Source organism: Carcharhinus amblyrhynchos, chromosome 24, assembly GCF_965287045.1.
Source record: "Carcharhinus amblyrhynchos chromosome 24, sCarAmb.v2.hapA, whole genome shotgun sequence".
Classification (NCBI taxonomy): Eukaryota; Metazoa; Chordata; class Chondrichthyes; order Carcharhiniformes; family Carcharhinidae; genus Carcharhinus; species Carcharhinus amblyrhynchos.
Genome location: NC_137347.1, coordinates 1,880,000 through 1,897,851, shown reverse-complemented (window position 1 = coordinate 1,897,851; position 17,852 = coordinate 1,880,000). Strand labels below are relative to the sequence as shown.

At 45.3% G+C, this 17,852-nt stretch overlaps 1 protein-coding gene across 3 annotated transcripts in view; it reads left to right on the top strand.

The window, feature by feature from the left end:
* The first annotated feature begins 478 nt into the window (after positions 1-478).
* nfyc (nuclear transcription factor Y, gamma) overlaps positions 479-17,852 on the top strand; it is a 103,113-nt gene continuing 85,739 nt past the window's right edge. Inside the window, exon 1 of one of the 3 annotated variants that reach the window (XM_080211692.1) lies at positions 479-599. The gene's annotated coding sequence lies outside the window, so the exon portion shown is untranslated. Of the gene's footprint in view, positions 600-1,033; positions 1,060-14,659; positions 14,950-17,852 lie in introns of those variants that run through there. The other 2 variants (XM_080211694.1, XM_080211693.1) reach the window with 2 other exon arrangements.

The window sequence follows — 17,852 nt, the reverse complement described above, 5'->3', positions numbered from 1 at the left end:
ACCGAACACAATCCCACCCAGGCCCTACCCCCATATCCCTACACATTATACCCAGTAATCCCTCGAACCTACACATCCCTAGACACTAAGGGGCAATTTCTTAGCATGGCCAATCAACCTAACCCGCACATCTTTGGACCTTCTGCCCCTTTGTCAGGACTGGTTTGAGACCAGAACTCTCCACTCACCTGATGAAGGGGAGTATATCCAGGAGCATATCCAGGAATATATCCAATTCCTGGATATATCCAGGAGCAAGGTGTTTTGCAGGGCTATAGGAAAAGAGTAGTGCATTGGGAGCTCCTGGATCATGGTGGTCCAAGTAACTTGCTGCTGTCCCACCAGAGGCTGGTCGGGTCAGCTATCCCTTTAAGAGTTAATTGACAGCCGGCTGAATCAGCGCGGCCCCTTTAAGCAGCCATCGCTGGTGAGTGTTCTCGCGAGATGTGTCTCCTCCTCCCCGGAGAGGTGCGGCGGCCATCTTGTTTCCGAACGGAGTTTCCCAGCGGCGGGAAACCGGGCGAGCGGAAAGAGAGAGAGAGCGCGGAGCCGGCCGGGTGGCAGCGGCCGAGACTGGGCGGCACCCCGCAACCTGCCGGGTGAGTGTGTTGCGGGCGGGTGGGGAGGGAGCGGGGGGCGAGTGAGCGGGAGAGAGAGGGAGAGGGAGAGCGCCGCGCTGCTCCCAGCCGCCATCTTTCCGCCCCGGCTCTGCCGCCGCTCTCATTGGTGGACACGGGTCAGGGGTTTGATTGGTCTGAGGGTTTGGGGCCGCTATTGGTTCGCGGGCCCGGGGCTGAGAGTGAGTGTCCGGCCGCGCAGCCTGTGCCCCGGGCCCGGCTTCCCCCCTCCCCGCTGAGCCAGCCCGAGGCCTCGCTGAGCTGGGGCCGCTGCCCGCCATTCCGCCCTCTCTCCCCCTCCCGGCTCGCGCCTAACTTCAACCAAACCTGACAGCACCTGTGACGGACAGCTGCCCCGACCAATCAACCGCCGGCCTTTGCCTGAGTGCCTGGGGCCCGCCCAATCAGAGCATCCTGGAGGCGGGGCTGGCGCGCTCAGCAGGTTCGGTTGATTCCAGTTCATCTCAATGAGAAGCAGCAACAGCAATAGTGAGGGTGCTGTAAAAGTTTGTTGAGGACTAGTGCAGGGACCCAGGCTGGCTGCATGCCTTGGATCAGGGGATCCAGGCTGGCTGTATGCACTGGGGCAGGGGACCCAGGCTGGCTGCATGCACTGGGGCAGGGACCCGGGCTGGCTGCATGCACTGGGGCAGGGGACCCGGGCTGGCTGCATGCCTTGGATCAGGGGACCCGGGCTGGCTGCATGCCTTGGATCAGGGGACCCGGGCTGGCTGCATGCCTTGGATCAGGGGACCCGGGCTGGCTGCATGCCTTGGATCAGGGGACCCGGGCTGGCTGCATGCCTTGGATCAGGGGACCCGGGCTGGCTGCATGCCTTGGATCAGGGGACCCGGGCTGGCTGCATGCCTTGGATCAGGGGACCCGGGCTGGCTGCATGCCTTGGATCAGGGGACCCGGGCTGGCTGCATGCCTTGGATCAGGGGACCCGGGCTGGCTGCATGCCTTGGATCAGGGGACCCGGGCTGGCTGCATGCCTTGGATCAGGGGACCCGGGCTGGCTGCATGCCTTGGATCAGGGGACCCGGGCTGGCTGCATGCCTTGGATCAGGGGACCCGGGCTGGCTGCATGCCTTGGATCAGGGGACCCGGGCTGGCTGCATGCCTTGGATCAGGGGACCCGGGCTGGCTGCATGCCTTGGATCAGGGGACCCGGGCTGGCTGCATGCCTTGGATCAGGGGACCCGGGCTGGCTGCATGCCTTGGATCAGGGGACCCGGGCTGGCTGCATGCCTTGGATCAGGGGACCCGGGCTGGCTGCATGCCTTGGATCAGGGGACCCGGGCTGGCTGCATGCCTTGGATCAGGGGACCCGGGCTGGCTGCATGCCTTGGATCAGGGGACCCGGGCTGGCTGCATGCCTTGGATCAGGGGACCCGGGCTGGCTGCATGCCTTGGATCAGGGGACCCGGGCTGGCTGCATGCCTTGGATCAGGGGACCCGGGCTGGCTGCATGCCTTGGATCAGGGGACCCGGGCTGGCTGCATGCCTTGGATCAGGGGACCCGGGCTGGCTGCATGCCTTGGATCAGGGGACCCGGGCTGGCTGCATGCCTTGGATCAGGGGACCCGGGCTGGCTGCATGCCTTGGATCAGGGGACCCGGGCTGGCTGCATGCCTTGGATCAGGGGACCCGGGCTGGCTGCATGCCTTGGATCAGGGGACCCGGGCTGGCTGCATGCCTTGGATCAGGGGACCCGGGCTGGCTGCATGCCTTGGATCAGGGGACCCGGGCTGGCTGCATGCCTTGGATCAGGGGACCCGGGCTGGCTGCATGCCTTGGATCAGGGGACCCGGGCTGGCTGCATGCCTTGGATCAGGGGACCCGGGCTGGCTGCATGCCTTGGATCAGGGGACCCGGGCTGGCTGCATGCCTTGGATCAGGGGACCCGGGCTGGCTGCATGCCTTGGATCAGGGGACCCGGGCTGGCTGCATGCCTTGGATCAGGGGACCCGGGCTGGCTGCATGCCTTGGATCAGGGGACCCGGGCTGGCTGCATGCCTTGGATCAGGGGACCCGGGCTGGCTGCATGCCCTGGATCAGGGGACCCGGGCTGGCTGCATGCCCTGGATCAGGGGACCCGGGCTGGCTGCATGCCCTGGATCAGGGGACCCGGGCTGGCTGCATGCCCTGGATCAGGGGACCCGGGCTGGCTGCATGCCTTGGATCAGGGACAGAATCCAGGATCATTGGATGCAGTGGGCCAGGGGGTACCTTAGCTTACTAAATGAGCTGGGTTGGACAGTAATGTGGCTCACTTGTTTTATGGTGGATGGGTGTGATGGCTGAAAGGACAATCGTACATGACCCACAGGGGTATGGTGGGGTGGACTCAACGGATCCACTTTGGCCTTGTGGTGGGGAAGGTGTTGTGGACAGAGAGACACAGGCTTGCTCAGAGCCGCACTGACGGTTTCTCTCCTAATAGATGCTGGCAGACCTGTTGAGCTTTTTCCAGAGTTTGCTGTTTTTGTATCAAGTCATCGGGAGTTTTGGGCCAGAGAAAACCACAGTTCTGAAGCACTTATGCTCTAAATCATAGTATGCTCTTTATCAGTTTGTCATAGTCACCCATGGCCTGATGAGCCTGCTCTGCCATTCAATCCAATTAGGGGCTTCAGCTCCACGCTCATGTCCACTCCTTCATGTTCCTTGATTCCCTGAGAACCCAAAAACCTGTCTAATGCAGTCTTAAATTAATTAAATGGTAGAGCATCCACAACACCCTGGGCTAGAGAATTCCAATAATTCACAAGAAGCAATATCTTCTCATCTTAGCCCTAACTGATTGGATAGTCTGAGACTCTCTTCAGCTCCCCATATTTTAGATTCCTCAATTAGTAGATGTAAACTCTTGGCGTCTACCCATTCAAATCCCCTCAGAATCTGTATGTTTTAATGACATCCTCTGTCTCCATACTTTCAAATTCTAGAAAATATAAGGTCAACATGATCTCTCGTCATCCCTGATACCAATTTATTGAACCTTTACTGTAATGACGCCAATGAGCATTTTTCTTTCTTTAAATCTGGAAGCCAAAACTGCACACAATATTCTGGATGTGGTTTCACCAAAACTCTTTACAATTGTAGTCGGACGACTTTATTCCTGTACTCCAAGCCCTTTCCAATAAAGGCCAATATGCAAAATACCATCCTAATTGCTTGCTGTACTCACATGTTATAAGAACATAAGAAATAGGAGCAGGAGTAGGCCATCTCTTAAAAATATTTAGCGAGGCAGCCTCCACCACTTCAACGGGCAGAGATTCACCACCCTTTGAGTGAAGAAATTCTTCCTCAACTCCGTTCTAAACCGCCCCCCCCTTTATCTTGAGGCTGTGCCCCCTCGTCCTACTGTCCTTTCTGAGCAGGAAGAGTCTCTCCACCTCTATCCTATCCATCCCATTCATCATCTTATACGTCTCAATGAGATCTCCCCTCATTCTTCTAAACTCTAACGAGTACAAGACTAGTTTATTCAGCCTCTCCTCATAGATCAACCCCCTCAACTCCGGCATCAGCCTAGTAAACCTCCTCTGCACTCCCTCCAAGGCCAAAATATCCTTGCGTAAGTACGGCGCCCAAAACTGCACACAGTACTCCAGCTGCGGCCTCACCAATGCCCTATATAGCCGCAGCAAGACCTCCCTACTTTTATATTAATCCCCCTCGCTATGAAGGCCAGCATCCCATTCGCCTTCCTGACCACCTGCTGCACCTGCAAGCTGGGTTTTTGCGACTCATGCACAAGGACCCCGAGGTCCCTCTGCACCGTCGCCTGCTGCAGTTTTTCTCCACGTAAGTAATAATCCTTCCTACCATTATTCCTACCAAAGTGGACCACCTCACACTTGCCAACATTAAATTCCATTTGCCAGTTCCTGGCCCATTCGCCCAGCCTATCTAGATCCTTCTGCAGACTCTCCACACCCTCTGTGCAGTTTGCCGTTCCACCAATCTTGGTGTCATCAGCAAATTTCGACACCATACACTCGGTTCCCTCCTCCAGATCATCTATATAAATGGTAAATAGCTGATTATCTTTCTGCAATCCTTGTATGAGCACACCCAAGTCTCTTTGAACAACAACATTCACATATTTCACACCTTTTAAAAATTCTGCTTTTCTCCTCTTACGCAAATAACTTTGCACTTCCCACATTATACTCCGTTTGCTCACTCACTTAACCTGTCTACAACTCTTTGCAGTTTGTGTCCTCCACACAGTTTACCTTTCCACTTAACTTTGTATCATCAGCAATTTTGGTCACATTACTCTATTCCTCTTCATCTACGTTAATAAAGATTATTAGCTGAGGCCCAGCACTGATTCTTGCGGCACTCCATTATTCAGTCTGCCCACTTAAAAATGCTCCATTTATGTATATTCTCTAATTCCTGTCTATCAACCAGTCCGATATTTATGCTAATATATTGTCCCCAGATCCACAACCTTTTTGTGTGGCATCTTATTGAACACCTTTTGGAAATCCAGATTTACTGTTTCCACTGGTTCCTCTTTAACGACTCTACTAGTTACACTCAAAAAATTCCAAGATTGTCAAGTAGGATTTCTATTTTGTTAAGCAACCTGACTTATTCTAATCAAACAATACTTATCCAAGTGCAGTAAGAATAAATCCCAGTATTTTCCCAATGACTGACATTAGGCTAACTGCCCTATAATTCACTGTTTTCCCCCTCCTTCCTTGAGAAAAGTCATAGATGTAGGCCATCAGATCCTGAAGATTTGTCAGATCTTAGTCTTTTGAGTTTCTCCATTACGTTTTGTCTAAACTACCTTAATTTTCTTAATTTTTAACATCAGGTATGTAACTCCTATGAAGGCCACTTCCTCATTTCCCATGATAATTTCTCCTGTCTCTGCTTCTAATGGACTCTCTTCCTTTTTATTTGATTACAAAACCTCTTATAATCTATTGTATTTCTGGCCAATTGACTGTTATGTTCTATTTATCAATTTTCTGGTGGCTCTTTCCTGATTTATAAAACACTCCCAATTCTCAGAATTCCTACTGTTCTGTGAAACATTATAAGCCTATTCTTTGAATCTAATACTAGCCTTAACTTCCTGAGTGAGCCACAGATGGGTCTCTCTTGCTGAGTTTTGTTAACAGTGGAACGTATTTTTGTTGAACATTTTGAATTGCTTGTTCATTTATCTCCGTATCTTTCAGTCTATTTGCCTAATCACTCTTGGCCAATTTCCCTCATGTCTGTGTAATTGGCTTTGTTTAAGTTTAAGATTGGAGTAGGTCACTTTCAACCTTAACATGGAATTCAATTGTATTATGATCACTATTTCCCTGTATATCTTATACTATGCATTAAGACCCAGGCCAAAGATTTCGAAGTGTTTTGTGAAGTTGGCCTAGACCGTATTTTTTTTTACATTTGATTTAGCATTGGTAAACATACAGTATTTCATGCCAAATATGATTCAAATGACCTACTAGGAAGCTTGACTCAGCAATCCCAAGGGACCATTAAAACCACAGAACATTTAATTAGTTCAGATTAAAATCAACATGATATCAATTATACTGTGTCAGTAACAAAAAAGGATCCTGGGAATAGATAACATGGTGTCAGCAAAACATCCTGCAGAGAAACACGATTAAAATAATTTCTTAAAGGCACAGTATTATCACATGTGACATCACTCATTAACTCTGCACCGTTACACAATACTAGATTTAAGATAGCATTATCCTTAGTTGGTTCCACAAAGTAATGTGCCAGAAAGCATTCTACAAACTCATTTTATAGTATTATGAATTTAATTTTCCCAGTCTATATGAAGATTAAATTATTACATTGCTTTTGTTATAAGCACCAATATTTTTTCATGCTCTTGTCCAATGGTATAACTACTGTTAGGGGCTTATCAACTACTTCCACCAACTTTTTCTGACTCTTGCTGATCCTAATTTCCACCCATAATAGTTCTACTTCATGATCTTTTGAGACTAGATCCTTTCTCACCAATGTCTTTGTCATCCTTTACTATCAGGCCTATGTCTCCACCTTTGCCATTCTGTCTGTTCCCAAAATATTATGTATCCTGGAATATTTACGTCCCAATTTAGATTACCTTGCAACCAGATCTATGCAATCATAATTTCTATTTGTGCCATTAACTCATCTGTCGTATTGCAAATGTTTGAGTCACACATTTAATTCTCTAACCTACTTGACGCTGTGCTAAATACCATATCACAGAGATAATGACCTTTATGTTCACTTCTGGCTCAGCCCCATGTTGTTTGTTCTCATGTGGACCACAACATATGAGCATACAAATTGGGTGCAGGAATTGGCCATTCGGCCCTCAAGCCTGTTCTGCTGTTCAGTAAGATCGTGGCTTATCTGATTGTGACCTCAACCCCATGTCCCTGTCTAACCCCAATATTCTTTCAACCCCCTTATTAATCAAGAATCATATTTAGCTCTGCCTTAGAAATACTCAAGATTCTGTTGCCACTGCCTTTTAAGGAAGAGAGTTTCAGAGACTCGACCCTCGAGAGAAAGAAATTCTGCTCATCTCCATCTTAAATCAGTGACTCCTTATTTTTAAGTAGTGACACTAAGTTTTAGGCCATTCGACAAGGGGAAACACCTATTTAACATCCACCCCTCAGGATTTAAAGGTTTTGATCAAGCCACCTCTTGCTCATCTAATCAAACCGAATCCCTCTAACCTTTACCTTTAACCTGCCTGCCTACTCTTGGCATAATCTAATAAACTTTATCTGAACTGCTTCTAAGGCATTTACATCTCTCCTTAAAGAGATGAATACTGTGCAAAATATTCCAAATGTGATCTCATTAATGCCCTGTACAATTGAAGCATAACCTCCCTACCTTTGTAATCAATTTCTTCACAATAAACAATAGTTGTCTAGTGACTTTCCTTATTACTTGCTATACCTGTAAACTAGTCATTTCTGATTCATATATGCGCACACGGATCCCCCTGTAACTCAAAGCTCTGCAATCTCTCACTATTTAGATAATAAGCTTTTTTTATTCTTCCTGCTAAAATGGATAATTTCACATTTGCCCACATTATAATTCATTTGCCAGGTTTTTGCCCTTTCACTTAACCTATCCATGTCCTCTTCACAACTTACTTTCCTACCTATATTTGTTTGCAAATTTAGCGACCATTAATTTCTGTCCCTTCATCGAAGTCATTTATATAAAGTGTTAAAAATTGAAGCCTCAACACTGATCCATGTAGCACATCATTTGTCACATCCTCCCAACCAGAAAAAGACTCATTTATGCTATTTGGCTAGCTAACAGGAAACATTCTTCAATCCATGCTAATATGTTACCCCTTGTACCATACTTTTGTTTTCTGAAATAATCTTTGATGTGGCATCTTATCAAATGCCTTCTGGAAATCTAAGTACTGTATATCTATTCCCTCTCCTTTATCCACAGCATATGTGATTCCTTCAAAGAACTTCAGTAAATTGGTTAAACGTGATTTCCCATTCACAAAACCATGATGACCGTGTCTGATAGTGTTGAAGTTTTCAAAGTGCCCTGCTAATACACCTTCAATAAGGGCTTCTAACATTTTCCCATCACAGAATTTAGACTAATTGGCCCAGAGATTTTGTCTCACTTTCTTTTTGCTATCTTCCACTGTAATGGAAATGTCCCTGAATCCAAGGAATTTTGGAAATTAATGCATCAACTATTTCATTAGCCATTTCTTTCAAGATCTTAAGGTGAAATCCATCCAGACCGAAGATCTATCAGCCCACAAACCCAAAAACTTGCTCAATACCACTTCTCTGGTGATTGTAATTTTCCTGCGATCCTCTGTTCCATTTCCTGATTTACAGCTATACCTGGGATGTTACTTATGTCCTCTATAGAGAGATCAATGCAAAATACCTGTCACAGTCCTAGTTTCCATTATCAATTCCCCAGATACACTTTCCAAAGGACCAATGCTCACTCTGTTAATTATTTTCTTATTTAGCTGTCTATAGAAACTCTTGCTATCCATCTTTATATTACTAGCTAGCTTTCTTTCACACTCTAGTTTTTCCCTCCTTATCAATCTTCTGTCATTCTTTATGCTGTTCATATCCCTTCCAATCTTCTGACCTGCCACCCTTCTTTGCACAAATATGTGCTATTTCTTTAAGTTTAATACTATCTTTAAGCACAGATGATGGACCTCCCTTTGGAATTTTTCCTTCTCAGTGGAATGTGTCCGTTTTGTGTATTCCGAAATATCTCTTTAATTGTCTGCTGCTGAACCTCTCTCAATCTATCCCTTAAGCAAATTTTCCAGTTCACTAGCTCGCTCTGCTTTCATGCCCTCATAATTGTTCGCATTTAAGTTTAAAATACTAATCATAGAATCTCTACAGTGCAGAAAAAGGCCATATGACTCATTCATCCTGCTCCAATGACAATCCCACCCAGGTCCCATTCCTGTAACCCCATGTATTTACCCTGCTTATCTCCCTGACACTAAGGGGCAATCTACATGGCCAATCAACCTAACCCACACATCTTTGGACCTTGGGAGGAAGCTGGAGCCCCTGGAAGAAACCCACGCAGACATTGGGAGAGACATTCTTTTCTCCCTCGGATATAGTTGGCACGGTAGCACACTGGTTAGCACTGCTGCTTCACAGCTCCAGGGACCTGGGTTCAATTCCTGGCTCGGGTCACTGTCTGTGTTGAGTTTGCATGTTCTCCTCGTGTCTGTGTGGGTTTTCTCTGGGTGCTCCGGTTTCCTCCCACAGTCCAAAGATGTGTGGTTTAGGTTGATTGACCATGCTAAAATTGCCCTTTAGTGTCCTAAAATGCTTAGGTTAGAGGGATTAGCAGGTAATAATATGTAGGGATACGGTGTAGGGCCTGGGTGGGATTGTGGTCGGTGCAGACTCAATGGGCCGAAGGGCATCTTTCTGTACTGTAAGGTTCTATAATGTAAAATTCAACATATAATGATTGCTGATGCCTAGGGTGCCTTCATAATGAGGTTATCAATTAATCCCATTTCATTGCACAATACCAAGTCTAGTACAACCTTACCTACTTCTTAATTTGATTCCTAGTTCCTTATACTATGTAAACCTCCTTCGTCATCCAGCCTGTTGTTGTTGGTGTCTACATGGGCCACAACCACTGGATCCTTCCCCTCTGACTGAGAGTTTCTGTCTAACTCAGAGTAGGTATCCCGAACTCTGGCACCAGCAGGCAACACAAATGTCTGGACACTTACTCTTACATTTGAATGGCATTCTTCACCATGGTCAGTCCATTACCCACCCTGTAGTTCTTCTCATCCGCGCAGGCTGCAAGCACCTCATACCTTTTGGACAAAGTTAGGGCCTGATACTCCTTCGTCACAGCATAGCTATACTTGCCTGACTTGCAGGCACACCCAACTGTCCCTGACAATGGGCCAACGCTAATCTGCATAATCTGACTATCTCTTGGAACAAAGTGTCCAGGTTACATTCCCTCCTCTCTGATGCCCCACAACGTCATAACCTCTGACTCCAGCTCAGCAATTCTGAGCCAAAGTTGCGCAAGCTGCAGATATTATTTGTCCAGAATTGCAGTGCATTCCACAAATTCCCTCTGTAGTCATGGCACGCCACCTTCCCTGCCATGTCTGTCTAACTTTATTGCATTAGCCAATTAGTTATTAATATACACAGCTAAAGTAATAGAAAGTTACACTCTGCTAGCTTGGAGACAAAGGAAGAAAAGTCACCAATATTGAAGACTGAAAAAGATAGGAAAAGGAGAACCTCTTTCAACTTCTGCATCAAATTCCCATGTGAATCAAATTCCGACTTCAGCCTCAGTCTATGTCACACTTGGGCATTGTTTCTTTGCTTTGCTCACTACCTTGCTCCTAGTGCTTCCGAACAAGATTGACTAGGGCATACTCACAGCCACAGTTGATAGTAATCTGGAACAGCACTTAATTTCTTCATTGTTAATTTGGTTCAGTTGATAATACACAACTTCTGAAGAGTCGTGCACTCAAGCCGTTGCTATGAGTTCCTGTAACAAAAACAAAATTGCTGGAATATCTCAGCAGGTCTAACAGCATTTGCGGAGAGAGGATAATGTTTTGAGTCTGGATGACTCTTCGTCAAAGCTGAAGGCAAGAGAGAATTGGATGATATTTATATTTTTAGGATGAGGAGGGTGTTGACAAAGGTATCATAGATGGAAAGACAGTGGAAATGCTGGTGATGATTATGGCTAAGAAGGGTGCTGATAACAGACATTAAGTGATCAGAATTTATAAATAGAACAAAAGTAAGCAGATTGTCAAAGGACAACCTGAGACATGAGAGATGGCCTTAGTGGAGTGGGGGGAAGGGAGACAGCGGTAGGGAGAAAAAGATGGAAGGTGACCTTTTTTTTAGAAAGGTGGAAAAATTAATAAAGTAAGATGAAATGAAGTAAAATAAATGGAAATGGATGAAGATGAAGGGGGAGTTCATGCACTGAAGTTGTTGAACTCAATGTTAAGTCCAGAAGGCTGTAAAGTGCCTAATCAGAAGACATGGTACTGTTCCTTCAGTTTGTTTTGGGCCTGACTGGAACATTGCAACAGGCCAAGGAGCGACATGTGGACATGAGAGCATGATGGTGTGTTGAAATGGGAAGCGACAGGAAGTTCTGGGTCCTGTTTGTGGAAGGACCGAAGGTGTTCAGCCAAGTGGTCACCCAGTCTGCGTTTGGTTTCCGATGTAGAGTAGTGAATGCAATAGACCAGATTGAAGGAGATGCTCGTGAAGTGCTGCTTCACCGGAAGTGAGTGTTTAGGCCCTAGGATGGTGAGCAGGTGTTGTACCTTCTATGATTGCATGGGAAGATGCCATGGGCAGGGGATGAGGCATTGGCTGTGATAGAGGACTGGACCAGGGTGTCCCGAAGGGAATGACCCCTTCGGAATGCTGATGGGGAGAGGGAGAAGTACAAAGAAGGTGGCATTATGCTGGAGTTGGTGGAAATGGCAGAGGATGAACCTCTGTATGTGGAGGCTGGTGGGGTGAAAAGTGAGAACAAGAAGAACCCTATCCTGATTCTGGGAGGGAGGAGAAGGGGTGAGAGCAGTGTCAAGGGAGATGGGTTGGACATGGTTGTGTAAACCACAATCTGTGGGAAGCCACTATGAAGGAAGAAGGAAGACATATCAGCAGCACCATTATGCAAAGTGCCACTACTTCCTGTAATCTCGGTTTACACTTTTGCACGTAGGACTTCGTAGCATACAACTGGCTCGTTTGCCTACAAAATAACCACACTTCAAAAGAAAGGAGATAGCTGTGAATCAGTGGGTAGCACTTTTGCCTGTGTCAAAAGGTTGTGTGATCAAGAACCATTCCAGAGGCTTGAACACAAAGTCCAGGCTGATAGATGCTGCACTATCAGAGATATCAACTTGTGGATGAGACATTAGACTCTGACTGGCCCCTCGTTTAGACATGGAGAGTTCTCCCAGGGGTCCTGGCCAATGTTTATCCTCAACTAACACATAAAACAGATAATTTGGTCACTCATCACATTGTATATGGGATCTTGCTATATCTCCTTCACAATAATAATATCAGTAGAATTGGCTGTAAGTGTTTTGGGAAGTGAAAGGTGCAACATTAGGCTAAACCTTTTCAAACTGAAATTTGTTATTTAATAAGCAAAGAGGGAGCAAGCAATCACATCTAGAAATTAATCTTCCACAGAGGCGGTAGTAAGATTTGGCGTATATTAATTCTGGTTCTATAAGTGATGCCCAACAAGTGTGAAAGTTACCATGCTAACCAAGTGGGTTTTGAGAAGCTGGAATGTTAAGTTCACTTTTAATATTATCTGTAATCCTTTCCACTTGATGCAAAATATTGTGGTTCAACTGAAGCTGCTACAAATATAGGGGTCAGTGTTGGCATGACTAACTGAAGTTGTCCATATTATAATGATGTAGCTATTTAATTGTACCTGACACATTTTTCAATTCAGTTTCTACATTAATCATTTTAATCAAATTGCTGATCTGAACTGCTTTGAATTGCAGAGTCTGGGTGCAATTTCTTGAATGTTTCCATCACTGCATCAGTTTCCGCACTTACATTAACTGCTTATTTGTCCGATAGCAGACCTGATGTGGAGATGCTGGCGTTGGACTGGGGTAAACACAGTAAGAAGTCTGACAACACCAGGCTTAAGTCCAATGGATTTATTTGATAGTCAACTCACAAGCTTTTGAGGTTCCCCTCTTCGTCACCTGACTTAAACCTGGTGTTGTCAGACTTCTTACTGCGATAGCAGACCAACAGGGATTAATAAAACAGCGAGATGAATTTGTTATTGTTGACGGAATTAGCTGTTGACATTGCTAAACATTGTTGCTTAGATTTATCATGATCAAACTTGGCTTCAATCCATCTTGTGACGTTTCCACCCATCAGCCTGCCATTGACTGTTCCTGGTGCTCTTTGGTTGCCCTGCTTGATCCTGTACTTGTTCTGTCTGATTCTGGTGTTGCAATGTTATGTAATTGCCCTGGTGTTGCTCTGTGGTCTGTAGTTGTCCTGTCTGACTGTGATGTTGCTGTGACCTATAGTTGTCCTGTCTGACTCTGGTGTTACTGTGAGGGCAGCATGGTGGCACAATGGTTAGCATTGATGCCTCACAGGGCCAAGGAACCAGGTTTGATTCCTGGCTTGGGTCACTGTATGCAGAGTTTGCACATTCTTCCTGTGTCTGCATGGGTTTCCCCTGGGTGCTCTGGTTTCCTTCTACAGTCTGAAAGATGTGCCTTTGCTTTGCTATAAAATTCTCCTTCCTGTGTACCCTAATAGCACTGGAGTGTTGTGACAAGGGGATTTTCACAGTAACCTCATTGCAGTGTTAATATAAGCCTACTTGTAACACTAGTAAATTAGCTTTAAACTGTGGCCTGTTGTTGTCCTGACTGTCTCTGATGTTGCTGTGACCTGTAGTTGTCCTGTCAGGTCTTGGTGTTGCTGTGGCCTGTGGTTGTCCCGTCTGACCCTGTGGTCTATAATTGTCCAGTGTGATGCCCATAGTTGCCTCTTCTGACCCTGGTGCTGACGTACTTGTGATTACCAGGTTAAGATTCTGCCCAAGTATGGAATGGGCGTATTAGATTCAAGTGTATAGGTCACTTTGGTCAAGTTTTATTGCTAGATATGAATTAGTTGGGTACTTAACTCAATATTGAAATATATTTGAGGATGTTTTTCTTGTTGAAGCCACCTCTCAGTTAGCTGTGGCAGCTGCGTTTAGTTTTGTAAAGCTGGTGCCTTCAGCAACAGTAACTTGGCGCCTTGTTGAATCTTTTGGAGGAATCTGTAAATATCAATGGGAAAAGATCCTTCAGAATGACGCCATCTGTTAATGATTGATGTGGTTTCTGACCAATCAGCAGCAGGGTGGTGTTGGAATGGAATGTTGGCAGCCCAGTGTGGACCAATGGGGTAAGCCGGGGGGCGGGACAAGTTTGCGAAGGGGAAAAGCGGCGGAAAGTTTGCACAAAAAAACCCCGAATCGCTGTTAAACAGAAAGGAAACAAAGCACGGGAACAGTATGGATAGGGAACTGGATCTAAACCCACAACATATAATACTGCCAGAAAAAAATAAACAAATAAACTGGCAGATAAATGCAAGATTTATGGATCGGCTTTATTGCAAAGCCTTCAGTTTAAACATTGCTACAGTTGGGTTGTGGTTGTTTGTAATGAGTGCCTGTTTGTGCTGAGCCCAGGCCTCCCCTATCTCCTCTGACCCCTATTCTGTAGGGCAACCTAACCTGAAACCGGAAGTGTCAGATCGCCAGCAGATTGGCGTGCGGAGTCTCCAATCAGGACGCGGTTTGGGAGGCGGCGGGCCAATGGGAGGCGGCTCTGCCGGGGAGGCGGGTCCTGTGAGGGTAGCAGGTTGGGCTGAGTTTCAGCCTTCAGTTGCCAGTGGGGGAAAAAGGCTGCAGGTTTGTTGTACTGAGTTTATCACCGAGACAGGGGTCAAGTGAAAGACAAAGAAAAATGGCGATTGCGTTCATTTACTGGTTTCAGAGCAGCAAGCTTTCCACTTTGCAATGTGTCCTGTCTGCACTGTACTGGAGCTGCCTGTGGGATTGGCTGCATTTGAGACGCTTTTGATTGTTGGCCTCCTTTTTTTTTGGAGCCTAGGAGTGTCTTCCATTCCTCCTTCTCCCCCTCCCTCCGGACCTGGAGAGGGAAGAGTACACCGGGAAGCTGGATATCGGGGTAAGTTAGAGATTTTTTTAAGATCAGAGCGAGTTAATAGCTGCATCGATATCGTGGTTGGTTAGCAAGTTGGTGAGTTTCCCTCTCAAAAATTAGTCGAAACAAAATCCTACTAGTCTGTGACTCTTGTTCCCACATCTCGGCAGTGTCCTTCAGTTTTCTGTTTCTTTACTAATCACTAACAAGTAATCGAAGGACTTTGAGCAACCTTGAATTTCTTAAGGGCTAGTGAGTATCACTGCTTTTTGAAAGAAAGGCCATACAAACGTTTATTTTGATCTGGTTCTGCTTCGGAAGGATTTTGTCCTGGTCATATTTGTCTGCAGTTCTTTTAAGAAAAGCTATTAAATCATACCTTAGGTGGGAGGTGGTGAATGTGCTCTATTTCTTTAATTTTGTTCCTTTCCATACTTCCAAAAAATTAGTTTTGGGTTATTTTTAAAGTCTAATCTGGCAGCATGTTCAGACTAGACTAGCAGCTTCAACAGACTTGTCACAGTTTTTCAAAACGGGATGGCAGAATCATTCAAAGTTGTGTATTTGTGAACCTGTCTGTTTAGGAATCCTGCCATTACCTTCTGATAGTCTCTCTATTAAATGTTGGCTTCTGGTGGTATTCCAGTTATCGTCAATGACTATTTGATTACAGGTCCTTGGGACTTCAATTTGTCATTGGAATATAGTTGTGGCAGCCTTCAGGGCAAAACACTTGAAATTTGGTAGTCTTTCTTCTATTGTAGAAGCAAATGTGTAGTATTTTGTACAGGGAGAAGAATAGATAAGTGCCCAGTCCTGTGTGTGTTTGTCTTGAGAGTAGTGAGTGAAGGTCACTGGAATGTTGGCTTGAATAGCTCAGCCTGTCGCTGCCTCTTGAACAAAGTATTGAAACACTGAAGGAGAAATAGAAGAGGAAGTAAACAACACTTTTACTTTTTGAATTTATCTAAAAGTCCATTAGAATTCTTATCTCTGTAGTGTTAGAATGGCATCCTGCCTTGTTCCTGTTGTGAGGGGTGACAAAGTATGCCTGAAGTTGACGTAGCTGGGCCTTTGAACTGAAAATAAGTGACCTTGAGATACAGTTGCTCGTTAGCCATTCAAAGGGTGTGATTAATCTATTGAGTGGGAACGGGTGCAGTGTATGAAAGCATTTGTTGCATTTATTAAATGTTTCATAACTTTGCCAAGAGGTTTTTATCTTGTATATAATTGTCTTCTGTACTTTATGTAATTTGGATGAAAGGTTGCAATTTGGAAAATAACAGGATTGATAAGTTATTGTCATAACTTATTGTAAATCGCTGAAAATGATTTTAAAGAAATTTTTAACCATCTAGGAACAAATGCAGGACTGTTCCTTGTTTATTGTTATGCTGTGTGCGCGCTTAAAGGGAGAGTTTGCCAACATAATTTGCCTGTGACATGATCTGATGAAGAATGAGTAGGGAATATAAATGCGTACATTTATTGGAATAATTATTTAGAATCATACAGCGCAGAAGAGGCCCTTTGGCCCATTGAATCTATACTGACACATCAGAAACACCTGAACTCCCATCTGATCCCATCTTCTAGCATTTGGCGCATAACCTTGAATATTATGTGCCAAGCGCTCATCCAGATGTGAGGCAGTCTGCCTCTACCACCGTCTCGAGCCATGCATTCAAGACTGTCACTGCCCTCTGGGTAAAAAAGTTTTCCGTCATGTCCCCTCCTAAACCTCCCCCCAACCCGACTGACCCTTCAACTAAGGGGAACAGTGGCTCCTCATCCATTCTGTCCATGTTTCTCATAATCTTGTATACTTTGAAAGGGTAACCCCTCTGTCTTCTCTGCTACAATGAAAGCAACCCGAGCTTATGCAACCTCTCTTCGTAACTTATAGGTTTTTGATAAGAGAGGGGATTAAGGGTTATGGGGAGAAAGCGGGAAAGTGGAACTGAGCAGCGACAGATCAGCCATGATCTTACTGAATGGCGGGGCAGGCTCGAAGGGCTAGATGGCCTACTCCTGCTCCTATTTCTTATGTTCTTAAATGTTCCATCCCAGGCAGCATTCTCGTGAATCTCTTCTGCACCCCTCCAATACGATCACATCCTTCCAATAACGCGGTGACCAGAACTGCGCATAGTTCTCTAGCTGTGGCCTCACCAAAGTTCTATACAACTCCAACATGACTTCCCTGCTTTTGTAATCTGTCCCTCAATTGATAAAGGCAAGTGTTCCATATGCCTTTTTCACCAGCCTGCTAACATGCCCTTCTACTTTCAGAGATCTGTGGACAAACATGCCAAGGTCACTTCGTTCACAGAATTTCCTAGTGCCCTACCATTCATTGAGTACTTTAATACTCTTTCTGTTGCATCCAGTATTTGAACATGGGTTTTGAATGTTCTTTTAAGTTGTTCATTCACTCACTTTTTTTAAAAAAATTGTTTTCCGGTGTTAAATATTGAGAGATCCTCTTTCACCTGTGTGGTAATTTTCATCTATTTTGGAATCGAATGATAAATGATTTGCTTCAATGTGAATTAATTCCTTGAGACACATTGTGATGAGTAACTCATTGCCACTATGTGGTTCAGAATGTCTGTTGAATTTGGAGGAAACCTCATGTATGGCATTTGCTTTTAAAGGTAGATTATGGGAACCACTGACATCATAAGAATATACAATTTCTTCGGAATAAGAAGTGATTGGTTATGCCCAAATAATTATTTGTTTCTAATTAGTTCTATCTACCAACATTCTTAGACTATTTCTTAATCTGTTCTCACTCCAGAAATATTTAACTGTCTCAAGTACCTTTCTGTTGTTCTAGAACACACACAGTCTCTGTGTGAAAGTACTCTGCTGTCTTTTAAGTTTTTCATGTTCACCAATGTTTCCATTGTTACATTGCT